Below are 20,309 nucleotides of genomic sequence, written 5' to 3' on the forward strand. Positions count from 1 at the left end.
CCTAACAGAGTTAGAGCTGTCATAGACCTGTGCAGGCCCTGTACAGGCTGCCTTAGTCTATGCCAATTCATATATTCATCAGACCTTTTGCTTGTAAAGGGCCTTGTTTCTTTGGTGTCTTCAATCTCCATTGTATCTTATAATATTTCCATCTTCTCTTCCACAGAGTTTTCTTTTTTCTTTATTTTTAAATTTTTTATTAGATATATTTCTTTACTTACATTTCAAACTTTATTCCCCTTCCTGGTTTCCTTTCCATAAGCCCCCATTCCCTCCTGTCCCCCTCCCCGATATGGGTATCCCCCCTATACATCTCCCTTATTGCCCCCCATATTCCCTTGCACTGGGGGTCCAATCTTTGCAAGACTAAGGTCTTCTTCTTCCCCTGGTGCCCCAACAAGTCTAGTCTCTGCTATATATGCAGTTCAAACCCTGGATCAGTCCATGTATAGTCTTTTGGTAGTGGTTTAGTCTTTGGAAGCTCTGGTGGGTTTGCATTGTACTTTTTATGGGGTTCCACAGAGTTTTATAAATACCTAGTGGGACTGGGGCCTGGGGATAGGGTATTTGTTGGAAGTACATGATCTCAAACTGTTTTAAGCACTTTCTCTCTGCACTTTTTATAGTTCTAGTAGGGGAAATCTTCTCTAATGATGGCTGAGCAAGGTACTGATATTTAAGTAAAAAATAATATCATCATCTGGAATGATTTCATTGTTAGATCCCTTGAACAATACAATAATATTTATCTTTCTTTCAGGTCCATAGATTATCTACGATCAGGCCTTTAGCCACTGGGTTCCATCTCCTGGTGTAAGTCCTTAATCCATTCAGATAATGGCTGGTTGTACAGGTCTGGCTGGTACAAAGTTGAGAAGTCCTCTGAGGGGGAAGTAGGGATTAGAAAAAAGACAGAGAAGAAGACTCAGAGACAAAGGTTCGAAATCAGGAGAACTGTCCAGTCAGTACTGAGATGACCCTGAGCTTAATTCTCTTAAACTTTATATACTTTACTGTATTGTGGGAGACGAAGTCACAAGCCAGCAGGGAAAATGGCTGACATACATTCAATATCTGTACCCATCCAGATGCCTCCCTATTCCTCTTTGTTCCTTCCTCCAAGATTAACAGAATACTCAGGCACCTGCCTTGCACATCAAGTTTATCCCCCTTAATGACAGGTGAGTAGTCTCTGGCCTGACTTGTTTCTCACAGATGCCAACAAAATGGCTCCCAACAGTTGGTTATCCCAGAACTCTAGTTCTTTTCTTGCATAAGCCTACCTTTCAGGTCACCATTGTAGTTTGAAGTGTCTTTATCGGTGTTGGTATTTAATTTTCTGGATTAAGTATCACCCTTTCATGGCACCAGAAATTTAATTTGATAGGCATAAATATCTAATTGCAACTTTGTATGCCCTGTTGTTTAGTAAATCTTTTTATATTTCTTAGCTCTGCTGTGTGTGTGTGTGTGTGTGTGTGTGTGTGTGTGTGTAATTTATAAAGCTTCAACTGAAGTAGGTTTCCATATGACTGTTCCATGTGTCTTATTCTAGCTGCCCCTCCCTATATTTCCCCCTTACAATGTTCTTCCTTCTCTCTCCATACTTAATACAAGTGTTCTGTCACACCCATTGTGATAGGTTCAGCCTAGGGAGTGGAACTATTAGAGGGTGTAGCCCTGTTTGAGTAGGTGTGTCACAATGGGTATGGGCTTTATGACCATCATCTTAGCTGCCTGGAAGTCAGTATTCTGTTAGCAGCCTTCAGATGAAGATGTAGAAGTCTCACCTCCTCCTACACCATGCCTGCCTGGTCAATGTCATGCTCCTGCCTTGATGATACTGGACTGAATCAGTATGAAACAGTAAAACCCTAACTAAGACACCCATCTAGAACCGTCTATTCTATTTCTGCTTCTTAACTTCTGGTTGTAAGGATTGTAGCCTGCTTATCAAAAACTTAATAGTTACTATCAATAAGATAATATATGCTAGAATTATATTTTTTGGTTCTGGATTACCTTGATTCCCTTGATTTTTTTTCTTGCACCAACCTTTTACCTGCAAATTTTATTATTTCATTATTTCATTATCTTAAGCACTGATTAATATCTCATTGTGGACCGGAAGTCCCCCACCCGCGGATCCCGGCCCGCAGCAGCTCTCTGCTCCCAGACCCGGTGAGAGAGAAACCCAACCGCCTGGTCAGGTGGGCACTCCTGAGGCTGCAGAGCGGAAGAGACCACCAACACTGCTCACCCCTGCCCACATCCCTGGCCCAAGAGGAAACTGTATAAGGCCTCTGGGCTCCCGTGGGGGAGGGCCCAGGAGCGGCAGGACCCCGCCGGACCCTGAAGGAAACAGACCGGATAAGCAGTTCTCTGCACCCAAAACCCGTGGGAGGGAGAGCTAAACCTTCAGAGAGGCGGACAAGCCTGGGAAACCAGAAGAGACTGCTCCCTGCACACACATCTCGGACGCCAGAGGAAAAAGCCAAAGACCATCTGGAACCCTGGTGCACTGAAGCTCCCGGAAGGGGCGGCACAGGTCTTCCTGGTTGCTGCCGCTGCAGAGAGCCCGTGGGCAGCACCCCACGAGCGAACTTGAGCCTCGGGACCACAGGTAAGACCAACTTTTCTGCTGCAAGAAAGCTGCCTGGTGAACTCAAGACACAGGCCCACAGGAACAGCTGAAGACCTGTACAGAGGAAAAACCACACGCCCGAAAGCAGAACACTCTGTCCCCATAACTGACTGAAAGAGAGGAAAACAGGTCTACAGCACTCCTGACACACAGGCTTATAGGACAGTCTAGCCACTGTCAGAAACAGCAGAACAAAGTAACACTAGAGATAATCTGATGGCGAGAGGCAAGCGCAGGAACACAAGCAACAGAAACCAAGACTACATGCCATCATCGGAGCCCAATTCTCCCACCAAAACAAACATGGAATATCCAAACACACCAGAAAAGCAAGATCTAGTTTCAAAATCATATTTGATCATGATGCTGGAGGACTTCAAGAAAGACATGAACACACTTAGGGAAGCACAGGAAAACATTAATAAACAAGTAAAAGCCTACAGAGAGGAATCGCAAAAATCCCTGAAAGAATTCCAGGAAAACACAATCAAACAGTTGAAGGAATTAAAAATGGAAAAAGAAGCAATCAAGAAAGAACACATGGAAACAACCCTGGATATAGAAAACCAAAAGAAGAGACAAGGAGCTGTAGATACAAGCTTCACCAACAGAATACAAGAGATGGAAGAGAGAATCTCAGGAGCAGAAGATTCCATAGAAATCATTGACTCAACTGTCAAAGATAATGTAAAGCGGAAAAAGCTACTGGTCCAAAACATACAGGAAATCCAGGACTCAATGAGAAGATCAAACCTAAGGATAATAGGTATAGAAGAGAGTGAAGACTCCCAGCTCAAAGGACCAGTAAATATCTTCAACAAAATCATAGAAGAAAACTTCCCTAACCTAAAAAAAGAGATACCCATAGACATACAAGAAGCCTACAGAACTCCAAATAGATTGGACCAGAAAAGAAACACCTCCCGTCACATAATTGTCAAAACACCAAACGCACAAAATAAAGAAAGAATATTAAAAGCAGTAAGGGAAAAAGGTCAAGTAACATATAAAGGGAGACCTATCAGAATCACACAAGACTTCTCGCCAGAAACTATGAAGGCCAGAAGATCCTGGACTGATGTCATACAGACACTAAGAGAACACAAATGCCAGCCCAGGTTACTGTATCCAGCAAAACTCTCAATTAACATTGATGGAGAAACCAAGATATTCCATGACAAAACCAAATTTACACAATATCTTTCTACAAATCCAGCACTACAAAGGATAATAAATGGTAAAGCCCAACATAAGGAGGCAAGCTATACCCTAGAAGAAGCAAGAAACTAATCGTCTTGGCAACAAAACAAAGAGAATGAAAGCACACAAACATAATCTCACATCCAAATATGAATATAACGGGAAGCAATAATCACTATTCCTTAATATCTCTCAATATCAATGGCCTCAACTCCCCAATAAAAAGACATAGATTAACAAACTGGATACGCAACGAGGACCCTGCATTCTGCTGCCTACAGGAAACACACCTCAGAGACAAAGACAGACACTACCTCAGAGTGAAAGGCTGGAAAACAACTTTCCAAGCAAATGGTCAGAAGAAGCAAGCTGGAGTAGCCATTCTAATATCAAATAAAATCAATTTCCAACTAAAAGTCATCAAAAAAGATAAGGAAGGACACTTCATATTCATCAAAGGAAAAATCAACCAAGATGAACTCTCAATCCTAAATATCTATGCCCCAAATACAAGGGCACCTACATATGTAAAAGAAACCTTACTAAAGCTCAAAACACACATTGCACCTCACACAATAATAGTGGGAGATTTCAACACCCCACTCTCATCAATGGACAGATCATGGAAACAGAAATTAAACAGTGATGTAGACAGACTAAGAGAAGTCATGAGCCAAATGGACTTAACGGATATTTATAGAACATTCTATCCTAAAGCAAAAGGATATACCTTCTTCTCAGCTCCTCATGGTACTTTCTCCAAAATTGACCATATAATTGGTAAAAAAACGGGCCTCAACAGGTACAGAAAGATAGAAATAATCCCATGCGTGCTATCGGACCACCACGGCCTAAAACTGGTCTTCAATAACAATAAGGGAAGAATGCCCACATATACGTGGAAATTGAACAATGCTCTACTCAATGATAACCTGGTCAAGGAAGAAATAAAGAAAGAAATTAAAAACTTTTTAGAATTTAATGAAAATGAAGATACAACATACTCAAACTTATGGGACACAATGAAAGCTGTGCTAAGAGGAAAACTCATAGCACTGAGTGCCTGCAGAAAGAAACAGGAAAGAGCATATGTCAGCAGCTTGACAGCACACCTAAAAGCTCTAGAACAAAAAGAAGCAAATACACCCAGGAGGAGTAGAAGGCAGGAAATAATCAAACTCAGAGCTGAAATCAACCAAGTAGAAACAAAAAGGACCATAGAAAGAATCAACAGAACCAAAAGTTGGTTCTTTGAGAAAATCAACAAGATAGATAAACCCTTAGCCAGACTAACGAGAGGACACAGAGAGTGTGTCCAAATTAACAAAATCAGAAATGAAAATGGAGACATAACTACAGATTCGGAGGAAATTCAAAAAATCATCAGATCTTACTATAAAAACCTATATTCAACAAAATTTGAAAATCTTCAGGAAATGGACAATTTCCTAGACAGATACCAGGTATCGAAGTTAAATCAGGAACAGATAAACCAGTTAAACAACCCCATAACTCCTAAGGAAATAGAAGCAGTCATTAAAGGTCTCCCAACCAAAAAGAGCCCAGGTCCAGACGGGTTTACTGCAGAATTCTATCAAACCTTCATAGAAGACCTCATACCAATATTATCCAAACTATTCCACAAAATTGAAATAGATGGAGCCCTACCGAATTCCTTCTACGAAGCCACAATTACTCTTATACCTAAACCACACAAAGACACAACAAAGAAAGAGAACTTCAGACCAATTTCCCTTATGAATATCGACGCAAAAATACTCAATAAAATTCTGGCAAACCGAATTCAAGAGCACATCAAAACAATCATCCATCATGATCAAGTAGGCTTTATCCCAGGCATGCAGGGATGGTTTAATATACGGAAAACCATCAACGTGATCCATTATATAAACAAACTGAAAGAACAGAACCACATGATCATTTCATTAGATGCTGAGAAAGCATTTGACAAAGTTCAACACCCCTTCATGATAAAAGTCCTGGAAAGAATAGGAATTCAAGGCCCATACCTAAACATAGTAAAAGCCATATACAGCAAACCAGTTGCTAATATTAAACTAAATGGAGAGAAACTTGAAGCAATCCCACTAAAATCAGGGACTAGACAAGGCTGCCCACTCTCTCCCTACTTATTCAATATAGTTCTTGAAGTTCTAGCCAGAGCAATCAGACAACAAAAGGAGATCAAAGGGATACAGATCGGAAAAGAAGAGGTCAAAATATCACTATTTGCAGATGACATGATAGTATATTTAAGTGATCCCAAAAGTTCCACCAGAGAACTACTAAAGCTGATAAACAACTTCAGCAAAGTGGCTGGGTATAAAATTAACTCAAATAAATCAGTTGCCTTCCTCTATACAAAAGAGAAACAAGCCGAGAAAGAAATTAGGGAAACGACACCCTTCATAATAGACCCAAATAATATAAAGTACCTCGGTGTGACTTTAACCAAGCAAGTAAAAGATCTGTACAATAAGAACTTCAAGACACTGAGGAAAGAAATTGAAGAAGACCTCAGAAGATGGAAAGATCTCCCATGCTCATGGATTGGCAGGATTAATATAGTAAAAATGGCCATTTTACCAAAAGCAATCTACAGATTCAATGCAATCCCCATCAAAATACCAATCCAATTCTTCAAAGAGTTAGACAGAACAATTTGCAAATTCATCTGGAATAACAAAAAACCCAGGATAGCTAAAGCTATCCTCAACAATAAAAGGACTTCAGGGGGAATCACTATCCCTGAACTCAAGCAGTATTACAGAGCAATAGTGATAAAAACTGCATGGTATTGGTACAGAGACAGACAGATAGACCAATGGAATAGAATTGAAGACCCAGAAATGAACCCACACACCTATGGTCACTTGATTTTTGACAAAGGAGCCAAAACCATCCAATGGAAAAAAGATAGCATTTTCAGCAAATGGTGCTGGTTCAACTGGAGGGCAACATGTAGAAGAATGCAGATCGATCCATGCTTATCACCCTGTACAAAGCTTAAGTCCAAGTGGATCAAGGACCTCCACATCAAACCAGACACACTCAAACTAATAGAAGAAAAACTAGGGAAGCAGCTGGAACACATGGGCACTGGAAAAAATTTCCTGAACAAAACACCAATGGCTTATGCTCTAAGATCAAGAATCGACAAATGGGATCTCATAAAACTGCAAAGCTTCTGTAAGGCAAAGGACACTGTGGTTAGGACAAAACGGCAACCAACAGATTGGAAAAAGATCTTTACCAATCCTACAACAGATAGAGGCCTTATATCCAAAATATACAAAGAACTCAAGAAGTTAGACCGCAGGGAAACAAATAACCCTATTAAAAAATGGGGTTCAGAGCTAAACAAAGAATTCACAGCTGAGGAATGCCGAATGGCTGAGAAACACCTAAAGAAATGTTCAACATCTTTAGTCATAAGGGAAATGCAAATCAAAACAACCCTGAGATTTCACCTCACACCAGTGCGATTGGCTAAGATCAAAAACTCAGGTGACAGCAGATGCTGGCGAGGATGTGGAGAAAGAGGAACACTCCTCCATTGTTGGTGGGATTGCAGACTGGTAAAACCATTCTGGAAATCAGTCTGGAGGTTCCTCAGAAAATTGGACATTGAACTGCCTGAGGATCCAGCTGTACCTCTCTTGGGCATATACCCAAAAGATGCCTCAACATACAAAAGAGACACGTGCTCCACTATGTTCATCGCAGCCTTATTTATAATAGCCAGAAACTGGAAAGAACCCAGATGCCCTTCAACAGAGGAATGGATACAGAAAATGTGGTACATCTACACAATGGAATATTACTCAGCTATCAAAAACAACGAGTTTATGAAATTCGTAGGCAAATGGTTGGAACTGGAAAATATCATCCTGAGTGAGCTAACCCAATCACAGAAAGACATACATGGTATGCACTCACTGATAAGTGGCTATTAGCCCAAATGCTTGAATTACCCTAGATCCCTAGAACAAACGAAACTCAAGACGGATGATCAAAATGTGAATGCTTCACTCCTTCTTTAAATGAGGAAAAAGAATACCCTTGGCAGGGAAGGGAGAGGCAAAGATTAAAACAGAGACTGAACGAACACCCATTCAGAGCCTGCCCCACATGTGGCCCATACATATACAGCCACCCAATTAGACAAGATGGATGAAGCAAAGAAGTGCAGACCGGCAGGAGCCGGATGTAGATCGCTCCTGAGAGACACAGCCAGAATACAGCAAATATAGAGGCGAATGCCAGCAGCAAACCACTGAACTGAGAATAGGTCCCCTATTGAAGGAATCAGAGAAAGAACTGGAAGAGCTTGAAGGGACTCGAGACCCCAAAAGTACAACAATGCCAAGCAACCAGAGCTTCCAGGGACTAAGCCACTACCTAAAGACTATACATGGACTGACCCTGGACTCTGACCCCATAGGTAGCAATGAATATCCCAGTAAGAGCACCAGTGGAAGGGGAAGCCCTGGGTCCTGCTAAGACTGAACCCCCAGTGAACTAGTCTATGGGGGGAGGGCGGCAATGGGGGGAGGGTTGGGAGGGGAACACCCATAAGGAAGGGGAGGGGGGAGGGGGATGTTTGCCCGGAAACCGGGAAAGGGAATAACACTCGAAATGTATATAAGAAATACTCAAGTTAATAAAAAAAAAAAAAAAAAACTAAACTTAAAAAAAAAAATATCTCATTGTGTAAATTACCAGTTTTCTTTATCCATTCATCATTTGATGGTATCAACCTATTTCCAATTTCTGGTTATGAGGAATACAGCATTTATGAACATAATTGAGCAAGTGTCTCCCTAGTAAGATGTGTCCTTTGAGTATCTGCCCAAGAGTGATACAGCTGGATTTTGTGGTAAATGTATTCTCAGTATTATGAGGAACTGCCACATTGATTTCCATAGTAACTGTACAAGATTGCAATAGATAAATGTTTTCTTTACTTCACATACTTGCCAAAATGACCTGGCATTTATTTTTAGTGGTCTAAGCCGTTCTGATGGATATAAAATGAAGTTTTAAAGTAGTTTCAATTTGCAGTTTTCTGATGACTAAGGATCTTGAACATTTTCTAAAGTATTTCTCAACCACTTTTGTTAACTCTTTTGGTAGTTGTTTATTTAGATCTATATCCCATAATTAAATTGGGTTATTTGTTGCTTTGATGTAAAGTGCTTTGAAATCTTTATATACTTTAGGTTTTAGTCTTCTAAGGTAAAGGAATCCTCTCACCACCAACCTAGATTCACAAAACTAATTGGGAGAGTTATCTTTTAGAGACAGCGCAACATGCGGTGATCACTACTATTCACATACAGACGCTATTGATATACCGATGAAATAAAAATGAATGGTTTTAAATTGGGTCCAGGACAGATGAGGGATGGTGAACAGATAAAGGCTTCTTAGTATCCTCCATAGAAACCTAGGTAATACCATCCACTTTCCTAAGTGGTACTGAAGGACTCAGTGGCAAGAAGAGATGCTCTTTGAGGCTTTACCAGATACCATTTGGTAATCATAACTAAGTCATGGTTAAGTCTGAATATTGGCTCAGCATCATCTAGACACAGTTATTGTCCCTTTGGAATAGGTTTGTGTGTGTATGTGTGTGTGTGTGTGTGTGTGTGTGTGTGTGTGTGTGTGTGTGTATGTGTATCCATGAGTGTGCCATGAACTGCATGTAGTCAGAAGAGAATTCCTAGGAGACTCTCTCCTCAATTTTGTTAGATATAGGATTGAAATTCAGCTTGTCAATCTGAATTGACCATAAGCCATGCCTTTAGACACCGAAATGAATTTTAAATAATAATGTTTATAAAGTTGAGGTTACTAATTCCATTTGCATTTGATTTTAATTTCATTAAAAATAGCAAGATGTATTTGTCATATTTAATGTATATAGTTGAAATGAGTGAAAGCTTACTCATTTTGAAAAATAGTTTACCCGGAAATAGATTATAATTCTATATTTAAAGCAATTTCAATTATGTCTACTCATTCTTTGTGACTGATTTTGTGAAATAACACTAAAAATTACATTGACTTCCATGTGTTCACAAGCACATGTATGTAACATTTAGGAAATAAGCCATCCTTTTAAAAACTATCAGAAACTGTTTATCTTGTACTGACTTCTTAACTTAGTCATACTGTCTTTTCTCAGATAGGATGGTTGCATGAGCCAACCATTAGTTGGGAATGTGCTTTGAGCTGTTTTCGCCAAGTAATTAGTAAGGTGATAGAATATCTATTAAATAAAGATAGGGAATTTGAAAAAAATCACAAGGGAGAGTATGTGCATTAAACATGCATAGTCTTTCTATAATCACTACATTTTAAACCTAATTAAACTCACTAAAATCCAATTAAGTGATGGGATAAATAAGGCAATAAAATGATTTGAGAAGGAGCTTGATACTTGTAATCTAAAATCTTTAAAAATAAGCCCTATGATTAAAGTTTTAGGAAAGGGTAAATGGCCTATTTGTGAAGTCCAAGCTGAATTTCAAGTTGAATCACGCATTCTACTTCCCAGATGAATGAATTTGGTTTAAAAAAAGAATAAAAGATTATAGACATAGCTCATTAGTAAAGTCTGTGGATATGCTGGAATCCAAAGGACTAATGCCCATCAGAAGGGCAACAAAAAGTCTATCAGCATGAACACAACATAATTGTCACTGATAGGAAGTTAAGCATTAGGTCAGTATGGCTAGGTCCAGCATATTTTATTATAATCTTCATTTCTTTAAATTTAAAAAATACAACATACTGATGTATCATACCTTTATCCAGGTATGATAAAGTATGCAAAAGAAATATGTTAATAATAAATGCATGCAAAATTGTCATATACAAATTGTTTCCATGTGGTATTTTGTATATTCGTGCATGTGTGTGTGTGTGTGTAAATTATCAAATATCATTTGCTAGTTATTAATCAAATTGATCAAATTAATATGCATACATCAAATATAAAAGGCAGAGCTAAACATGGTGACACATCTAATTGCAACTCTTTTTAGGCTGCCACAGGGAAGTTGAAAAGCTATCCTGGATTGCCTAAGAAGATTTTATTTTCAGAAAAAAAATTAGCCTAAATTTTTATTATGGAAAATTCTACTAAAGTCACTAAAAAAATAACACATCCTTTCTTGGTCCGGGGCTTACAGATGGTTAAATAAGAGGATATACTTGAACTTTCAAGAGCTTGTAGGTATCTTCCTACTTGCAATCTCCAGCTAATCTACTAGTGTTAAATTGTTTGCATTATAAAATGACAGTGACATTGTAAAATAATGTTACCTATTTCTGGGGTCAGTAAAACAAAGAAGAATTTTCAGATGCTTTTTTTTTTCATGTAAACCACACTAAAGTATAGCATAAAAGACAGCAAAAAATTACTTCTCTCTCTCTCTCTCTCTCTCTCTCTCTCTCTCTCTGTGTGTGTGTGTGTGTGTGTGTGTGTTTGAATAAAATTATAGGGTTTTTTTTGCAAGTATCAGGAAGATTTGGAATTTTAAAAAGTAAAATCCAATTAGTGTCAAAGAAGATCAACATGAGCTGTGTGTTCATGTTCTGACTTACGTCATGCAGGGAAGCAGTAAGTACTTAATGAAACAGAGGAATGGCATAACACAGAAAGGAAGCACAGAGGATACCTTTGAAATCAGAGACTTAATTAGTGGTTATTAATTGTAAAATTGTTGAACGATTGAAGATAATGCACTATACAAATGACAAACGTTTTACATTTTGGAAAAGGTCAAAGGAACGAGTGTATTTTTTATGGCCATGATGGACACAGGAAGAGAACACCAAAGAAGGATATGGAAAAACTGTTTCTATGGTTTGGTGTAGTTTTATTTTCAGTGTAAGCCTGCCCCCTAATATTAAACAGTTAATTGGAGAAAAAACAGTTGAATGTGTGAGGGTATTTGTATTTTGTGAAATAATTTGACAAATATTGTCATTAGGTCTTCTTGAAATGTCTAGTAAAATTCTTCATGAAAACCATTTGGCCCTGGGATTTTTTTGGGGGTTGGGAGGTGTGTAATGACTTCTTCTATTTCCTTAGAGGTTATGGGATGGTTTAGATAGTTTACCTGCTCTTAATTTAACTTTGATATCTGTTTAGAAGTTCATCTATTTCATATGAGTTTTACAGTTTTGTTGAGTATAGGCTTTTGTAGTAAAATCTGATATTTTGAATTTCCTTCTTTTCTTTTATGTCTCCCTTTTTATTTCTGATTTTGTTAACTGGTGTACTCTCTCTGTGTCCTTCAGTTAATTTAGCTAGGAGTTTATTTATCTCCTCAAACAACCAGCACTTCTTTTTGTTGATTCTTTGTGTTGTTCTCTTTGTTTCTATTTGGTTGATTTCTGCCCTGAGAAATTTCCTGCCTTCTACTTCTCTTGCATGTGCATGCTTCTTTTTGTTCTGGAGTTCTCAAGTGAGCTATTAAGTTGCTAGTATAGGATCCCTCCAATTTCTTTACCAGAGCACTCAGTGCAATGCATGTTCCTCTTCTCACTCTGTTCATTGTATCCTATAAATTTGGGTATGCTTTATCTTCAGTTTCATTGAATTTTGGAAAGTCTTTAAATTCTTCCTTCTTTTTTCCTCTGACCAAGTTATAATTGAGTAGAGAGTTGTTCAATTTCCATGAGTATGTGGATGTTAGTTTTTGTAGCTATTGAAGTCTACCCTTATTCAATTGTGATCTGGTAGTATGCATGGTGTTATTTCAATATTCTTGTATCTGTTGAGACTTGTTATGTGATGAATTATATGATCAATTTTGGAGAAGGTACCATGAGGTGCTGAGAAGAAGGTATATTATTTTGTTTTAGGGTGAAATTCATTCTATAAAGCCAGTTGCTCAATACCTAGACCTCCCAGGAAACAACAAAGAAAGAGAAATTCAGGCCAATTTTACTATCAATCCATAGAAAAATACTCAGTAAAATTCTCTCAAACAGAATCCAAGAAGACTTCCAAAACAATATTCATGTCCATTAAGATTAGGTTGGTTTTGTAATAGGTATGCATAGATGGTGAAATATAAGAAAAACAATCAACTAAATTCACAAAGAAAAAAAGTCAAATGACCATCTCATTAGATGCTAAAAGAAGCCCTTGAAAACATCCAACACCCCATCATATTAAAAGTCCTGGAGAGATCAGGAATGCAAGTCCCATATCTAAACATAGTAAAAGCAGTATATAGCAAACCAGCAGCCAGTATCAAATTAAATGTAGAGAAACTTGTAGCAATCTCACTAAAATCAGGAGCAATTCTGTCCATTCTCTCCCTATAGTACTTGAAGATCTAGCTAGAATAATTGGAAGATCAGAGGGATAAAAATTGGAAGGAAGAAGTCAAGGTCTCACTATTTGTGGATGAAATGATAATATACATAAGCGTCCCCAAAATTTCTACCAGCAAACTGTGAAAAATGATAAACAACTTCAGTAAAATGGCTGGATAGAAACTTAACTTAAATAAATCAGTACCCTTCCTTTATACAACTGAGAAATGGGATGAGAAAGAAAAGAGGGAAAGATATTATCATGGGAGACACAGTGAGGCAGAAAACTGGATAGGAGATGCGGGAGAGAAAAGGAGGGACAACTAGAAGGAAATAGGAGAGTAATTTTTATATATTACATAGTTTTCAAGTATAATTTGTGGAGAATTGTATCTTAAAATGAACAATTCTGTGCATCAATACATGAAGTTTTAAAAAACTGTTAAACGCATAAGTTATAGTCAAACTTATTCAGAAAGAGCCAAAAGGTAAACAAAGTGAGGGTTATAAAAATAAAACTACATAAGTAAATCTTTGTAATAGAAAACCAAAGTTACTATTACTCAGTGTTCTCAACTAGCATCACTTGGTTTTGTTTTGGGCTTTATTTTTATTGTTTTATTTGTTTGGGTTTTGGTTCAGTTTTGGTTGGTGAGTTTTTGTTTAATGATCCTAGCAGTCTAGAAATGATAAGAGTGTTCTTGGACCATTGGAGGAGGACGCATGAGATTCTATAATTGTACAAAGCTGTTATGCCCCAGAGATAAGAAGTATTTAGGACATAAAAAGAAGATTTGAATATCTATCAAACTCTTAAGGGCAATTTTCCTACCGGCCAGGGGCATGCAGGGAGTATTCAATTTTCATTTTTTTTTAATTTGACACTTTTGAATTTTTAAACTTTCTTTGATCACAGGTGACCAACAAGGGAAAGTTAATCTGTGATTCAAGGTGAACTATGTAAGCTTCAGATAGTATAACCCGGAGACATTAATAAAGTCACTGACTGTATCTAGATCTTAGAGATGGACTAAATGGTATCTATATATCCTTCTAAAGAGAAGGATTCTGAAATACATTGTGTTGAATAAGTTACTGGTATGTCATCTGTTCTTTGTGCCAAAAATGAACATTTCTAAATGAAGTATTCAGACCCATTGACAGCTCACTGTCAACCAGTGGAGAGCACTCTACTTCATTCTTTGCAATTAAAATGATGACTAGGAATATAAGTCTTACAAATATAAAATGCAGAAGCATCTGACAAAGAATGATAACAATCAAGCAAAGAGAGGAGCAGAAAACAGTTTGCTTGTGGGAACTAGTTAAGAAGACACAGAAACACAAATATATGCACCTATATTCTATACATGATGCATATAACATATGAAATGTATAATTTGACATTCTTAATATTTTATAGTATTTATAAAATACTTAAATTTATTTTTAGTCCATCCATCTATTTGTCTCTGTCTATATCCATGTGTCTCTCTGTCTATATGCAAATATATACATTTCTCTCTATCCCTCTTATCCATATTGCATGAGCCTAGCTTGGTATACACACTTACTCTATATTAATACATACAGGGGAAAGGGGAATATAACTTCTTCCTTTCAATCATTTGCCTACTTCTATGTGCTGGTGAGAAAATTTTATATTTAAAAAGACATATTTGTGCTTACTGGCAAAGTCAATCCCTGCTAGAGCATGGGGAATAGTCAGTTCTGCATGGAAGATGCAGGAAAGTCCTACTGAAGTGACAACTGAGCAGGATTTTGAAGCTAGGAGTATCTTCGTTCAACTCAATATGTATTGCTCTCTTATTAAATGCAAGGTATTCTGCTAAGGTGCTATGAAGCATAGAGAAGTGAATAAAATATGGTTTCTTCAATTCGAGGATTTACAATCTAATGAAGGAGAGTGACACATACACAGAAGCCCCTGTGGAAGTTCTCCAGACATCATTAAGTTTGATCCTGAGACATTCTGAGATGTCTGGCATTCTTAAAAGGATTATCCATTACAATATCCCTGCAATGACTTGGGACAAGTTCGCTGGATAAAAATTAGTCTGTGGAGACTGGGCTTTGCTATTAAGTTGCAAGGTGTTCACTCAGTAAGAAGTTACTCTTATTTTTTTCTCTGCTACAATGTGTACAGGCAGGTAGGTATTTGGTTTACTTTCCTCAAAGGGTTTGTGGTCTGCTGCAACAGGCCAACTAAGACCACATTTCTCCAGAATGCAGCTTCCAGCTTGTGCTAATACATAGACATGCTAATAAAAACGCTTTTAACCATCTATATCAATTAGCTTTTTAAACTCTTACAATGACTTCTTTTTACCAGCAGTAATTATTTTTTGCAGATGATGATGTTAACATGCAGAGAGAATCAGTAACTTATTCATAGTATTGGAAAGCCTTAAATTGTGAACTAAGGGCTATTCCTATGAAGTCTAATTTATAAAGAGGAGAGAGGTAAATGCTTATTCTTACAAAATATCCAAAAAGTCTGGAAATGGAATTTACTTCAGAGTTTATAAATAGTTGCAATGTAAAAACAATGCAATCCAGCGGGGGAGTAAACTTGAAATAGCTATACATGATTGCTGCTTTGGAAACTTTTTGAACCTTACATGATAACAATATTCATTTAGCTTTGAAGTTTGGTGGTTGGACATGTTTAAATTAATTAGTGTCTTGTTCTGGGTATTTCACTTTTAGTAATTGTTCTTTAGAAGGACAATTGCAGAGTTGATTAGGAAAATTTCTGGACCATATCTGAAATCACACCGTTCTTTTATTTTTAAACTATTACTGTTAGCAGAGGATCTGTAACCTGAAAACATTGTTATATCTTTTTCTCTTCTCCCTTATGCTCTGCTGGATAGCATCCCATTTTCTGTACCATTTGCTCATCTGTTAGTAGCAACCAATAATACATTTCTCTTCGATGACTAAATCGAACTTCAGGTATCTTCCTGATCTCAAGCCAATTATAATTATCTCAAAACATTGAAATAAGATTCTTTCCACAGAATTTTCACAGAGTGTGCTTCATAAATTTGTTGTTATTCAAGTAAAATCCCTGCCTCAAAATTCATCACAAGCATCTCTCTTACCCTGAGCATGATCAACAGTCCTGCTAAGTCATTCTTTACTTCTCATCCACCCATTAAGCACTTTGTTCTCCTCTTATTAAATTTGTTCTGCACTTTCAGAATTTTATACGTTTCTTATTTACTCAAATTATTTAATTTACTACTATAATACTTTAATGTCAAGACCATTCTGACACAGTGTGTCCTTAGGGCATCCTTTCCATCTTCTACTGAACATGAACTCCAACAGACTCTTGTGATTACTGTTGTTTCCACCAGTAATCTTGACTGTGGTCATTATTTATGTTCTATACATATAATTGTGTTTTGTGTACTGTATTTTTGCATCTGGTATGATTTTTTATTTGCTTATGCTCCCCCACTATACAAAAATGATGCTCCATAAATATTCTCAATTTAACTAGGTTTATAATTTACCAAAGTGATTGTAGATGAGCTTGTTTGAGAGAACATTCCTAGTGAGGATTATCCAGGAAAAGATCTACTGTATATGATGGTGGCATCGTCTTATGGGAGGAGTTAAAAAAACAAAATAAAATAGCAGGTAGTAAGCAGTGTGCTTGATTCTACTTTTTTGTGCCTCATTTGACCTGCTGTGATGTGTTCTCCAGTGTTCTACACACTGCTATGTACGGCCATATTGGAAACAGCAAGGGAAATGAATCTCCCTGCATTCGGTGTTTTATAAAATATTTTGCACAAAAGGAGAGAAAAAATGACTAATACAACACTGTTCTGTATATTTTTCTTATTCTTGTTTGGCCTGTCCACAGAGACCATTCAAAGATACATCCATTCTAGACTGTATTTATGTAGTTATCAATCCACTGTACATATAAAATGTTGATCTTCTATGTGAAGAACAAGAGTTCATCCTGTTCCTTTGGAAAACCAAACTATTTTATAAAGTCATCATTATGCACAAACAGCATACATATAAAGGCAAAATATCATTAGATAGATTCCTGGTGAGGTAGACCTCCTGTTTATCACTCAGTATATTTTCATATAAAGTTTATCTTATACTATTTTTCCAGTTTCTTCTTTTTTCTGAATTATTGTTGTTTATTTGATGAGCTTGATATTGTACCTAATCATTGTATACTCATATGTTCTGAAAGACAAGTTGTCCTCCCAAAAAACAATTGTAATTTTCTTTCACCCGTTATTACTTATATACTGTATCACAATATACATTTAGTGAATGTGCTTCCTTAAGGCATTTTAACCTAAATATATTGCAAACTAATGTTTGCAGTGTGAAGTTTATCCTTTTTTTTCATCACACATGAGACTAATTAACTGGTGTAGTATATTATATGCCTCCCTTCCTTAGTGATCAAAGAACTTATAAAAAATGACTTATAATATTTACATCTAATAATTACATATTGAAAAAGAGAAATGCTTCTTACAAGTTATTTTGTAACTAATTATGTCTTTTAAGGTAAAAATATTTTTGATTATTTAAGCTCTGGGAGATACAATGTTCCTTTATTTTTTCTTCAATTGAGTCGAGGTTTCTCTTGTTAATTCTTTCTCTTTTTTCTGTCCCCAAAAGGATAGGTTAATCAGCTGCTCTACTGAGTATTCAAGTGAACTTGAAAATTCATCATTAAGTTATCATCATTAACTCATCATTACAGTGAACTAGTTATATTTGAAATAAAAAATATTGTAAAACATTTTGTTCATGACTTTTTTCTTAACAGAAACATAATGACAGTATATTATTGTTATATACTGACAGATAGCCAGTATACTCTTTTAAATCCAAAATTCCACATAAAAAATAAATACGTAATTATTCCTAAGGAAATTCTTTATTTGAGAAATGTCACTTGAGCTAAATTGGGAAGAATATGTGAAAATCGCCTCTTGAATATAGGTCAAGGTAGCTCATTAATAGGAGAAAGAAAAAAACCTGTTTTATTCAAATTTATGAAGACAAAGGGAGGTCTAGATACTAATTCTAATTATTGCTATTCAAATTGACCTTTACTTAATAAAATACTTTAAGGCCAGTATCCAAATAAATGTTGATTATTTTTCTGTTTTCCTATGTCAAGCCTGACTGTAGGCAATCTCAACCTCCTGGTTCTTTGCATTAATAATCTTTCACAGATCTTTCAGTTGCGTGGTTAGAGTCATCCCAAGGTATTTTACATTATTTGTAGCCATTATGAAGGATGTTGTCTCATTAATTTCTTTCTCAGCCTGTTTATCCTTTGAGTAGAGGAAGGTTACTGATTTGTTTCAGTTTATTTTATATCCAGCAACTTTGCTGAATTTGTGTGCCAGGTTTAGGAGTTCTCTAGTGAAATATTTAGGGTCACTTAAGTATATTATCATATCATCTGCAAATACTGATATTTTGACTTCTTCCTTTCCAATTTGTATGCCTTTGAACTCTATTTTCTGTCTAATTGCTCTGACTAAGACTTCAAGTACTCTGTTGAATAGGTAGGGGGAGAGTGGTCAGCCTTGTCTAGGCCCAGATTTTAGTGGGATTGCTTCAAGTTTTTCTTGGTTTAATTTGATGTTGGCTACTGGTTTACTGTATATAGCTTTTACTATATTTAGGAAAGGGCCTTGAATTCTGAACTTTTCAAGACTTTGATAATGAAGGGGTGTTGAATTTTGTCAAAGGCTTTCACATTTGATGATCGTGGGGCTTTTCTTTGAGTTTGTTTATATAGGAGAAAACATTTGATAGATTTCCATACATTGAACCATCCTTGCATCCCTGGGATGAAGTCTACTTGATCAGGGTGAATGATCATTTAACTTCATGTCTCTGAAGAAAAAACAAAGAAGATCTCAGAGGATGGAAAGCTCTCCCATGCTCATGGATTGGCAGGATTAATATAGTAAAAATGGCCATTTTACCAAAAGCAATCTCCAGATTCAATGAAATCCTCATCAAAATTCCAACTCAATAATTCATAGAGTTTGAGAAATTTGAACATACATTTGTAATAACAAAAACCTCAGGAGAATGAAAGCTATTCTGAACAATCAAAGAACTTCTGTGGGAATCACCATCCCTGACCTCAAGCTATATTGCACAGCAATCATGATAAAATCTACACGGTTTTAGTACAGAGACAGACAGGCAGATCAATGGAATAGAACTGAAGAACTGAAAATGAACCCACACACTTATGGTCACTTGATCTTTGATAAAGGAGTTAAAAGTATCCACTGGAAAAAAGAGTACATTTTTAACAAATAGTGGTCGTTCATCTGGAGCATGTAGAAGAATTGAAATTGTACCATTCTTAGCTCCTTGTACAAATCTCAAGTCCAGATAGATCAAAAACCTCCACATAAAACCAGATACACTGAAACTAATAAAAGGGAAAGTCGGGAAGATCCTCCAACACATAAGCACAGGAGAAAATTCCCAGAACAGAACATCAATGGCTTATGCTTTAGGATCAATAATCGACAAATTTGACATCATAAAATTGCAAAGCTTCTGTAAGGCAAAGGACACAGTCAATAGAACAAAATGGCAAGCAACAGATTGGAATAAGGTCTTTACCAATCCTACATCCAATATAGGACTAATATCTAATATATACAATTAACAAAATCATTTACACTACAGAGAATCAAATAATCCTATTAAAAATGGGGTACAGAACTAACCAAAGAATTCTCAATGGAGGAATAGCGAATGGCTGAGAAGCACAAAAAGAAATGTTCAACATCTTTAGTCATCAGGGAAATGCAAATTAAAACAACCTTAAGGTTCCACCTCAAACCAGTCAGAATGGCTAAGATGAAAAACTCAGGTGACAGTGGATGCTGGCGAGGATGTGGAGAAAGAGAAACACTCCTCCACTGTTGGGGGGTTTTCAAGCTGCTACAACCAGTTTGGAAATCAGTCTAGAGGTTCCTCAGAAAATTGGACATAATACTACCTGAGGACACAGCTATACCACTCCTGGGTATAAACCCAAATGTGCTCC

General features: G+C 36.8%; 1 long non-coding RNA gene across 1 annotated transcript; it reads left to right on the forward strand.

Annotated features, from left to right (window-relative positions):
• The first annotated feature begins 1,760 nt into the window (after window positions 1–1,760).
• On the forward strand, window positions 1,761–18,017 carry LOC147996126 (uncharacterized). Its single transcript, XR_015677909.1, has 2 exons — window positions 1,761–1,856; window positions 17,894–18,017. It is a non-coding gene; the product is annotated as an uncharacterized LOC147996126 (long non-coding RNA).
• Window positions 18,018–20,309: the final 2,292 nt, after the last annotated feature.

The sequence above is a fragment of the Rattus norvegicus genome, chromosome 2 (assembly GCF_021556685.1).
Source record: "Rattus norvegicus strain SHRSP/BbbUtx chromosome 2, alternate assembly SHRSP_T2T, whole genome shotgun sequence".
Lineage (NCBI taxonomy): Eukaryota > Metazoa > Chordata > Mammalia > Rodentia > Muridae > Rattus > Rattus norvegicus.